This window comes from Leuresthes tenuis, unplaced genomic scaffold (assembly GCF_036924035.1).
Source record: "Leuresthes tenuis unplaced genomic scaffold, fLeuTen1.0.hap1 SCAF_17, whole genome shotgun sequence".
Lineage (NCBI taxonomy): Eukaryota > Metazoa > Chordata > Actinopteri > Atheriniformes > Atherinopsidae > Leuresthes > Leuresthes tenuis.
The window spans coordinates 29,422,819-29,434,628 of NW_027325371.1; the positions used below are offsets into that span (position 1 = coordinate 29,422,819).

Genomic DNA, 11,810 nt, shown 5'->3' on the forward strand with positions numbered 1-11,810 from the left:
AAGGTTTGAATGCCCGAACATACACCATCAAAAGAGGGAGCGGAGGTGTTCCGCTGTACGAAGGTGTGAATGTCCAACCATACTTGGTAAAAAGCGGGTAAGAAAAGGTTAATATACCCGACTGTACACAATCAATAGCGGGAGCGGATGTGTTCGGCTACAAGAAGGTGTGACAGTCCGACCACGGTTTGTAAAAAGCTGGTAAGAAAAGGTGCGAATGTCCGACAATGTATGATCAAAAGAGAGAGCGGAGGTTTTCGGATACACGAAAGTTTGAATGTCCTACCATAGTTTGTAAATAGCGGGTAAGAAAAGGTTCAAATGCCCGACTATACACCATAAAAAGCGGGAGCGGAGGTGTTCCGCTGTAAGACGGTGTGAATGTCCGACCATAGTTGGTAAAAAGCGGGTAAGAAAAGGTTAAAATACCCAACTGTACAAAATCAATAGCGGGAGCGGAGTTGTTCGGCTACAAGAAGGTGTGAAAGTACGACCATGGTTTGTAAAAAGCAGTTAAGAAAAGGTTCGAATATCCAACCAAACATAATCAAAAGCGGGAGCAGAGCTGTTCGACTGCAAGTAGGTGTGAATGTCCAGCCATAATTACTCACAAACGGGGGAAGAAAAGGTAGTATTGCCAGACCATACATGATCAAAACAGGGAGCGGAGGTTCAGCTGCAAGGTGTGAATGTCTGACTATAGTTTGTAAAAAGCGGGTAAGACAAGGTGCGAATGCCCGACAATGTATGATCAAAAGAGAGAGCGGAGGTGTTCGGCTGCAAGGTCTGAATGTCCAACCATAATTTGTAAAAACCGGGTAAGAAAAGGCTCGAAAGCCCGACTATACATCATCAAAAGCGGGAGCGGAGGTGTTCAGCTGCAAGAAGGTGTGAATGTTCGACTAAAGTTTGTAAAAAGCTGGTAAGACAAGGAGCGATGTCCCGACATTGTATGATCAAAAGCGGGAGCGGAGGTGTCCAGCTGTGAGTAGGTGTGAATGTCCGACCATAATTGCTGAAAAATGTGTTAGAAAAGGTAAGAATACTGGGACATACATCATCAAAAGCGGGAGAGGTGGTGTTCGGCTGCAAGAAGGTGTGAAAGTCCAACAATGGTTTGTAAAAAGCGGGTAAGAAAAGGTTAAAATACCCGACTGTACACAATCAATAGCGGGAGCGGATGTGTTCGGCTACAAGAAGATGTGAAAGTCCGACCATGGTTTGTAAAAAGCGGGTAAGAAAAGGTGCGAATGTCCGACAATGTATGATCAAAAGAGAGAGCGGAGGTTTTCGGATACAAGAAGGTTTGAATGTCCCACCACAGTTTGTAAAAAGCGGGTAAGAAAAGGTTCGAATGCCCGACTATACACCATCAAAAGCGGGAGCAGAGGTGTTCCGCTGTAAGACGGTGTGAATGTCCGACCATAGTTGGTAAAAAGCGGGTAAGAAAAGGTTAAAATACCCGACTGTACACAATCAATAGCGGGAGCGGAGTTGTTCGGCTACAAGAAGGTGTGAAAGTCCGACCATGGTTTGTAAAAACCGGGAAGAAAAGGCTCGAAAGCCCGACTATACACCATCAAAAAGAAGGTTTGAATGTCCATCAATAATTGCTTTAAAACAAGAAAGTAAATTTTCGAATATCAAACCGCACATGATCATAAGCGGGAGAGGAGGTGTTCGGCTGCAAGAAGGTGTGAATGTCCACCCATAATTCATGAAAAATGGGTAAAAAAAAAGGTGCGAATGCCTAACAATACATTATCAAAAGCAGGTGTGAATGTCAGATCATAATTTGTAAAAAGCTGATGAGAAAGGGTGAGAATGCCCGACTATACACCATCAAATGCGGGAGCGGAGGTGTTCGGCTCTGAGTAGGTGTGAATGTCCGACCATAATTGCTGAAGAATGTGTTAGAAAAGGTAAGAATGCTGGACCATACATCATCAAAAGCGGGAGAGGTGGTGTTCGGCTGCAAAAAGGTGTGACTGTTCGACTAAAGTTTGTAAAAAGTGGGTAAGACAAGGTGCGAATGCCTGACAATGTATGATCAAAAGCGGGAGCGGAGGTGTTCTGCTGCAAGAAGGTCTACATGTCCATCAATAATTGCTAGAAAACATGAAAGAAACTTTTCGAAAATCAAACCGCACATGATCATAAGTGGGATAGGAGGTGTTCAGCTGCAAGGTGTGAATGTCCAACCATAATTCCTGAAAAATGGGCAAAAAAAAGGTGTGAATGCCCAACCATACATCATCAAAAGCAGGAGTGGAAGTGTTCGGCTACAAGAAGGTGTGAACGTCCAACCAAAATATGTAAAAAGAAGTTAAGAAAAGGTTCGAATATCCAACCAAACATAATCAAAAGCGGGAGCAGAGCTGTTCGACTGCAAGTAGGTGTGAATGTCAGATCATAATTTGCAAAAAGCTGATGAGAAAGGGTGAGAATGCCCGACTATACATCATCAAATGCGGGAGCGGAGTTGTTCGGCTGTGAGTAGGTGTGAATCTCCGACCATAATTGCTGAAAAATGTGTTAGAAAAGGTAAAAATGCCGGTCCATACATCATCAAAAGCGAGAGAGGTTGTGTTCGACTGCAAGTAGGTGTGAATGTCCAGCCATAATTACTCACAAACGGGTAAGAAAAGGTAGTAGCCAGACCATATATGATCAAAACAGGGAGCGGAGGTGGTTCAGCTGCAAGAAGGTTTGAATGTCAAACTAAAGTTCAAATATATTAACAAAAGCGGGAGGAGAGGTCTTCGGATGAGAGTGGTTGAAAATTTCCAACCATAATGTATAAAATGCGGTGAAAAAAAAGGTGTGATAGAACACTAAAAGGTGGAGCGGAAGTGTTCGGCTGCAAGAAGGTGTGAATGTCCGACTATATTTGGTGAAAAGCAGGTGAAGCAAGGTCTGAATGCCCAACCTTACATCATCAAAAGCAAGATCAGAGTTGTTTGGCTGCAAGAAGGCCATAGTTTGCCAAAAGCGGGTAAGGTGCGAATGTCCGACTAAATATCAACAAAATTTGGGGCGGAGGTCTTCGGATGCAAGTGGGTGTGAATATCCCACCATACAAGTATGGTGGGTGGAGAGGAAGCTGTGAATAGCCGACCATAGTTTGGAAAAAGCGGGTAAGAAAAGGTTTGAATGCCCGAACATACACCATCAAAAGAGGGAGCGGAGGTGTTCCGCTGTACGAAGGTGTGAATGTCCAACCATACTTGGTAAAAAGCGGGTAAGAAAACGTTAATATACCCGACTGTACACAATCAATAGCGGGAGCGGATGTGTTCGGCTACAAGAAGGTGTGACAGTCCGACCATGGTTTGTAAAAAGCCGGTAAGAAAAGGTGCGAATGTCCGACAATGTATGATCAAAAGAGAGAGCGGAGGTTTTCGGATACACGAAAGTTTGAATGTCCTACCATAGTTTGTAAATAGCGGGTAAGAAAAGGTTCAAATGCCCGACTATACACCATAAAAAGCGGGAGCGGAGGTGTTCCGCTGTAAGACGGTGTGAATGTCCGACCATAGTTGGTAAAAAGCGGGTAAGAAAAGGTTAAGATACCCGACTGTACAAAATCAATAGCGAGAGCGGAGTTGTTCGGCTACAAGACGGTGTGAAAGTACGACCATGGTTTGTAAAAAGCAGTTAAGAAAAGGTTCGAATATCCAACCAAACATAATCAAAAGCGGGAGCAGATCTGTTCGACTGCAAGTAGGTTTGAATGTCCAGCCATAATTAATCACAAACGGGGGAAGAAAAGGTAGTATTGCCAGACCATACATGATCAAAACAGGGAGCGGAGGTTCAGCTGCAAGGTGTGAATGTCTGACTATAGTTTGTAAAAAGCGGGTAAGACAAGGTGCGAATGCCCGACAATGTATGATCAAAAGAGAGAGCGGAGGTGTTCGGCTGCAAGGTCTGAATGTCCAACCATAATTTGTAAAAACCGGGTAAGAAAAGGCTCGAAAGCCCGACTATACATCATCAAAAGCGGGAGCGGAGGTGTTCAGCTGCAAGAAGGTGTGAATGTTCGACTAAAGTTTGTAAAAAGCTGGTAAGACAAGGAGCGATGTCCCGACATTGTATGATCAAAAGCGGGAGCGGAGGTGTCCAGCTGTGAGTAGGTGTGAATGTCCGACCATAATTGCTGAAAAATGTGTTAGAAAAGGTAAGAATACTGGACCATACATCATCAAAAGCGGGAGAGGTGGTGTTCGGCTGCAAGAAGGTGTGAAAGTCCAACAATGGTTTGTAAAAAGCGGGTAATAAAAGGTTCGAATGCCCGAATATACATCATCAAAAGCGGAAGCGGAGGTGTTCGGATGCAAGAAGGTGTGAACGTCCGACCAAAGTTTGTAAAAAGCAGTGAAAAGCGAGAAAAAGCTTTTCGTGAGTTTTGCATGATTTGGGAATTTGCTTATAAAATGCATTACTTCACTCAAACTATGTTAAAACTGATTTGTCCTTCATATTTACCATGTCTAGAAAGATTTAAACAAAAAAAAAACGTTGTACTTTGTAGTAAAAGAAAGAGCAAATCTAAAGTTTCAGGAATCCGAGTATAAGCCTGCTTTCATGAGTTCTGCACGATTTCGGATTTTGCTATAAAATGAATTGCTTTGCTCAAACCAAGTTAAAACTGCTTTGTCCTTCCATATTCATCAATGTCTAGATCGACTTCAACAAAGAAAAACATTGGACTTTGCAGTAGAAGAAGTTGAAATCCATCTACACATTGATAAATACGAAGGACAAAGCAGTTCCCACTTGCCCATAAGAAAATAAGCTTATTCTCGGATTCCTGATCCTTCAGTTTTGCTCTTTCTTCTACTGCAAAATACAATGTTGTTCTTTGTTGAAGTCGATCTAGACATTGATAAATATGAATGAAAAAGCAGTTTTAACTTGGTTTGAGTGAATGAATTCATTTTATACATAAAATCTGAAATCGTGCAGAACTCATGAAAATAAGCTTATTCTCGGATTCCTAAAACTTTTGATTGGCTCTTTCTTTTACTGCAAAGTACAACGTTGTTTTTTTGTTTAAATCTATCGAGACATTGATAAATATGAAGGTAAAAGCCGTTTTAACATAGTTTGAGTGAAGGAATTGATTTTATAGATAAAATCCCAAATCATGCAGAACTCCTCAAAAGGGGCGTATGGCTTAATCACAAGTGTGGCTCTTTCTCATTCAGGGTAGTATGAGGAAGTTTATGCTTGAAATATATGTAGAAATGGGTACATATGAAGGACAAAGCAGTGTTAACTTAGTTTGAGTGAAGGAATTAATTTTATACATAAAATCCCAAATCATGCAGAACGTATGAAAAGAAGCTTATTCTCGGATTCCTGATCCTTCAGTTTTGCTCTTTCTTCTACTGCAAAATACAATGTTGTTCTTTGTTGAAGTCGATCTAGACATTAATAAATATGAAGGAAAAAGCAGTTTTAACTTGGTTTGAGTGAATGAATTCATTTTATACATAAAATCCGAAATCGTGCAGAACTCATGAAAATAAGCTTATTCTCGGATTCCTAAAACTTTTGATTTGCTCTTTCTTTTATTGCAAAGTACAACGTTGTTTTTTTGTTTAAATCTATCGAGACATTGATAAATATGAAGGTAAAAGCCGTTTTAACATAGTTTGAGTGAAGGAATTAATTTTATAGATAAAATCCCAAACCATGCAGAACTCCTCAAAAGGGGCGTATGGCTTAATCACAAGTGTTGCTCTTTCTCATTCTGGGTAGTATGAGGAAGTTTATGCTTGAAATATATGTAGAAATGGGTACATATGAAAGACAAAGCAGTGTTAACTTAGTTTGCGTGAAGGAATTCATTTTATACATAAAATCCGAAATCGTGCAGAACTCATGAAAATAAGCTTATTCTCGGATTCCTAAAACTTTTGATTTGCACTTTCTTTTACTGCAAAGTACAACGTTGTTTTTTGTTGAAATCTATCTAGACATTGATAAATACCAGTCGAAACTCTGCTGCCGCTTTTGATAATTTATGGTTGGGCATTCTTACCTTTTCTTACCCGCTTTTTACAAATTATGATCTTACATTCACACCTACTTGCAGTCGAACACCTTCTCATCCACTTATGATCATGTGCGGTTGGGCTTTCGCACCTTTTCTTACCCATTTTTCAGTAATTATGGGTGGACATTCAGACCTTCTTGCAGCCGAAAACCTCCACTCCTCTTTTGATCATACATTGTCGGGAATTCACACCTTGTCTTACCCGCTTTTTACAAACTTTAGTCGGACATTCAAACCTTCTTGCAGCTGAACCACCTCCGCTCCCTGTTTTGATCATATATGGTCTGGCAATAGTACCCTTTCTTACCAGTTTGTGAGTAATTATGGCTGGACATTCACACCTACTTGCAGCCGAACACAACCTCTCCCGCTTTTGGTGATATATGGTCCGGCATTCTTACCTTTTCTAACACATTTTTCAGCAATTATGGTTGTAGAATCACACCTACTCACAGCCGAACAACTCCGCTCCCACATTTGATAGTGTATAGTCGGGCATTCTCACCCTTTCTCAACAGCTTTTTGCAAATTATGATCTGATATTCACACCTACTTGCAGTCGAACAGCTCTGCTCCCGCTTTTGATTATGTTTGGTTGGATATTCGAACATTTTCTTAACTGCTTTTTACAAACTTTGGTCGGACGTTCACACCGTCTTGCAGCCGAACACCTCCGCTTCCGCTTTTGATGGTATATAGTCGGGCATTCGAGCCTTTTCTTACCCGCCTATTACTTACTATGGTTGGACATTCAAACCTTCTTGTAGCCGAACACATCCGCTCCTGCTTTTGATGATGTATTATTTGGCATTTGCACCTTTTCTTACCCATTTTTCATTAATTTTTGGTCGGATATTCAGACCTTCTTGCACCTGAACACCTCTGCTCCCGCTTTTGATGGTGTATAGTCGGGCTTTCGAGCCTTTTCTTCCCCGATTTTTACAAATTGTGGTTGGACATTCAGACCTTGCAGCCGAAAACCTCCGCTCCCTCTTTTGATCATACATTGTCGGGCATTCGCCCCTTGTCTTACACGGTTTTTACAAACTTTAGTCAGACATTCACACCTTGCAGCTGAACCACCTCCATTCCCTGTTTTGATCATGTGTGGTCTGGAAATACTACCTTTTCTTCCCCCGTTTGTGAGTGATTATGGCTGGACATTCACACCTACTTGCAGCCGAAAAACCACCTCTCCCGCTTTTGATGATGTATTGTCCGGCATTCTAGTCTTTTCTATCACATTTTTCAGCAATTATGATCTGACATTCACACCTACTTGCAGTCGAACAGCTCTGCTCCCGCTTTTGATTATGTTCGGTTGGATATTCAAACCTTTTCTTAACTGCTTTTTACAAACTTTGGTCGGACGTTCACACCTTCTTGTAGCCGAACACATCCGCTCCTGCTTTTGATGATGTATTATTTGGCATTTGCACCTTTTCTTACCCATTTTTCATTAATTTTTGGTCGGATATTCAGACCTTCTTGCACCTGAACACCTCTGCTCCCGCTTTTGATGGTGTATAATCGGGCTTTCGAGCCTTTTCTTCCCCGATTTTTACAAATTGTGGTTGGACATTCAGACCTTGCAGCCGAAAACCTCCGCTCCCTCTTTTGATCATACATTGTCGGGCATTCGCCCCTTGTCTTACACGGTTTTTACAAACTTTAGTCAGACATTCACACCTTGCAGCTGAACCACCTCCATTCCCTGTTTTGATCATGTGTGGTCTGGAAATACTACCTTTTCTTCCCCCGTTTGTGAGTGATTATGGCTGGACATTCACACCTACTTGCAGCCGAAAAACCACCTCTCCCGCTTTTGATGATGTATTGTCCGGCATTCTAGTCTTTTCTATCACATTTTTCAGCAATTATGATCTGACATTCACACCTACTTGCAGTCGAACAGCTCTGCTCCCGCTTTTGATTATGTTCGGTTGGATATTCAAACCTTTTCTTAACTGCTTTTTACAAACTTTGGTCGGACGTTCACACCTTCTTGCAGCCGAACACCTCCGCTTCCGCTTTTGATGGTATATATTCGGGTATTCGAACCTTTTCTTACCCGCTTTTTACAAACCATGGTTGGACTTTCATACCTTCTTGTAGCTGAACAACTCCACTCCTGCTTTTGATGATTTATGGTTGGACATTCGCATCTTTTCCTACCCATTTTTCAGTAATTATGGGTGGATATTCACATCTTCTTGCAGCTGAACACCTCCTCTCCCGCTAATGATCATGTAAGGTTTGATATTCGAAAATTTCCTTTCATGTTTTAAAGCAATTATTAATGGACATTCACACCTACTTGCAGCCGAACACAACCTCTCTCGCTTTTGATGATGTATGGACCGGCATTTTTACCTATTCTAACACATTTTTCAGCAATTATGGTCGGAGATTCACACCTACTCACAGCCGAACAACTCCGCTCCCGCATTTGATGATGTATAGTCGGGCATTCTCACCCTTTCTCATCAGCTTTTTGAAAATTATGATCTGACATTCACACCTACTTCCAGTCGAACAGCTCTGCTCCCGCTTTTGATTATGTTTGGTTAGATATTCGAACCTTTTCTTAACTGCTTTTTACAAACTTTGGTCGGACGTTCACAATATCTTGCAGCCGAACACCTCCGCTTCCGCTTTTGATGGTGTATATTCGGGCATACGAACCTTTTCTTACCCGCTTTTTACAAACCAAGGTCGGACTTTCACATCTTCTCTTAGCTGAACAACTCCGCTCCCTCTTTTGATTGTGTACAGTTGGGTAATTTAACCTTTTCTTACCCGCTTTTTACCATCTATGGTCGGACATTCACACCGTCTTACAGCGGAACACCTCCGCTCCCTCTTTTGATGATGTATGGTTAGGCATTCGCACCTTCTCTCACCCGCCTTTTACTATGGTCGGCCATTCACAGCTTCCTCTCCACCATACTTGTATGGTGGGATATTCACACCCACTTGCATCCGAAGACCTCCGCTTCCGCTTTTGATGGGAACTGACAACATAAGAAGTCCGGACATACTTTGATAGTATATGAATAAGTGGGTAGCTACTGACAAGCATTAAGCATGTCACACAGCCCAAACATATAACATTTCAGGACACACCACACAGTTAACAACCACAGTGAAGCGTGTCAAAGCCCAAACATGTAACATTCAACAGGACACTTACACAACACATTCAAATCAAACAGTCAGACAACATACAAGAACATATACCCCAGCCGGCATTGCTCCCTGCCTATTTTCGTACAGCACACTATGTGTGCGCACACCTTTATTCACAAACTCTTCAACTTATACTCTTTTACCGAAGTTGCTACAGCTCGATTGGCCGAATACCCTTTGATCCTATTTCGGTGAATTTGACATCTGCCTTACATATAACAGATTAGCGGTTTAGCAGTTTTAATTTAGTTTGAGTGAAGGAATTCATTTTATAGCAAAATCCGAAATCGTGAAGAACTCATGAAAGTAAGCTTATTCTTGGATTCCTGAAACTTTAGATTTGCTCTTTCTTTTACTGCAAAGTACAACGTTGTTTTTTTTGTTTAAATCTTTCTAGACATGGTAAATATTAAGGACAAAGCAGTTTTCACATAGTTTGAGTGAAGGAATTCATTTTATAGATAAAATCCCAAGAGTCTGATGGGAAAAGAGAGTGAATGCGAAGTAGACTTTAACACGGCTATGGGAGCGAGCCGAGTGTGGGCTAACCAGGAGAATTGCTTGAAAGAAATGCGACCCCGAATGAGCGGTCAGAACAAAGCCTCAATACGGGATTCTCGTGGTGTTTTTGTTGCTGCCTTGTCTTTTGCACAGAGTAAAAGACAAGGCAGCCATCGAATAGGGCCCGATTGTTCCTACTTGGTCAGCCGAGGAGCAAGGGGGGGGGGAGCAAGCGTCTCAACCAAGCAAAGCTCACCATGGGGAAGGTGGCTATGCCAACAAGCCTGATGCCCTGCTCCCGCAGTGACGGATAATCGTACTCTGGTTTCTCTTCATAACGTACAAGTCTTTCGCCTTTTACTAAAGATTTCTGTGGAGAGCAGCACTAATGAGTTGTTTCTATTTTTGGCAGGCTTTACCTTTGCGGGTGAAGCCCTTTCTGTCTGTGCAAAAGAAATCTTGTTACTGTGCAGAGTGACTTCTCTGAGTAGAGTCGCCTTACTTGTTGCGACTGTGCCGATGTTCGAAGCTGGAGTGCAAAGTTGTTGCTTGAATGGTGCTTGCTGGAGCGTGCGGGAGTGCAAAGTTATACCATTTAAAAGGGCTGAAGAGTGCTCAGTGCAGCGGGTGGGCGACACTCTGGCCACCTTGAAAACCGAGGTTACATCCACTACCAGGGGCAGCCCAAGTTCTGCCGCAAGTGTGGTGAGCATGGGCACCTGGTTGAGGCTTGTACCAAGGTGTTATGTGGGAAGAGCAGAGAAATTGGGCAAACTTTTGGAGAGTGTCCAAATGGCAGGAAATGTAATCTCTGTGGAGAATTAAATCACCTCTTCAGAGATTGCCCTAAATCTTTTGCCAACAAATTAAAGACGGTAAAGCCACAGTCAAGCCAACAAAGAGAAGGACCAAAGGTGGCAGTTGGTGAACAAAGTGAAGAGGTTGACCCAATAAATTCAAACTTCCCGCCAAAAGCTTGGATTGGAAGTGAGGAGCAAAAAGGGGAGGGGCCTGTAGAGGCCTCACCACTCAGTGTTGAAGTCTGTGAGAATTCACAGGCAGAGGGTGGAGCTACGCTAAATGAGGAGGAAGAGCAGACAGGTGAGTCTAGTGAAGATACTCACCTCCCCGAAGGTCAACAGAAGGTCAATTTGTTGATAGGCATTCATTTATTTCTTCACTTCTGATGAAGTTTCAACAATAAACAACAAACTTTGTATTATTAGAAAGAACCAGAATCATTCTTCAGGAATCCGAAAATAAGCTCTATTTTATGAGTTATGCACGAATTCGGATTCTCCTATAAAACGAATTCATTAACTCAAACCAAGTTAAGACTGCTTTGTCCTTCATATTTATTCATGTCTAATCAAGTTTCAACGATAAACAACGTTGTACTTTGTAGAATGAGAAAGAACTTCTTCAGCAATAAGCATCTCTCGACATATGATGAAGTACAGATTTTGCTATAAAATTAATTCCTTCTATCAGCCTGACTTAAAACTGTTTGTCCTCCTTATTTATCCACTTCAAATCAAGTTTCAACAAATAAAAAAAAGTTGTAGTTTGAGAAAGTACAACTTAATCTTCAGCAATCAGTATAAAAAGAGGTGCAAATGCCAACAATACATACCTACAAGGTGGAGCGGAAGTATTCAGCTGCAAGTAGGTGTGAATGTTCGACTATAATTTGTAAAAAGCGGGTAAGAAAAGGTTCGAATGCCCGACTATATATTAACAAAAGCGGGAGGAGAGGTCTTCGGATGAGAGTGGGTGAGAATTTCCAACCATAATCTATAAAATACGGTGAAAAAAAATGTGAATGCCTCATAGAACACTAAAAGCGGAAGTGTTCGGCTGCAAGAAGGTGTGAATGTCCGACTATATTTGGTGAAAAGCAGGTGAAGCAAGGTCTGAATGCCCAACCTTATATCATCAAAAGCGAGATCAGAGGTGTTTGGCTGCAAGAAGGCCATAGTTTTCCAAAAGCGGGTAAGGTGCGAATGTCCGACTAAATATCAACAAAATTTGGGGCGGAGGTCTTCGGATGCAAGTG

General features: G+C 41.9%; 1 non-coding gene across 1 annotated transcript; it reads left to right on the top strand.

Annotated features, from left to right (window-relative positions):
* Positions 1–10,070: 10,070 nt before the first annotated feature.
* On the top strand, positions 10,071–10,184 carry LOC140274288 (U5 spliceosomal RNA). Its single transcript, XR_011908255.1, has one exon. It is a non-coding gene; the product is annotated as a U5 spliceosomal RNA (small nuclear RNA).
* Positions 10,185–11,810: the final 1,626 nt, after the last annotated feature.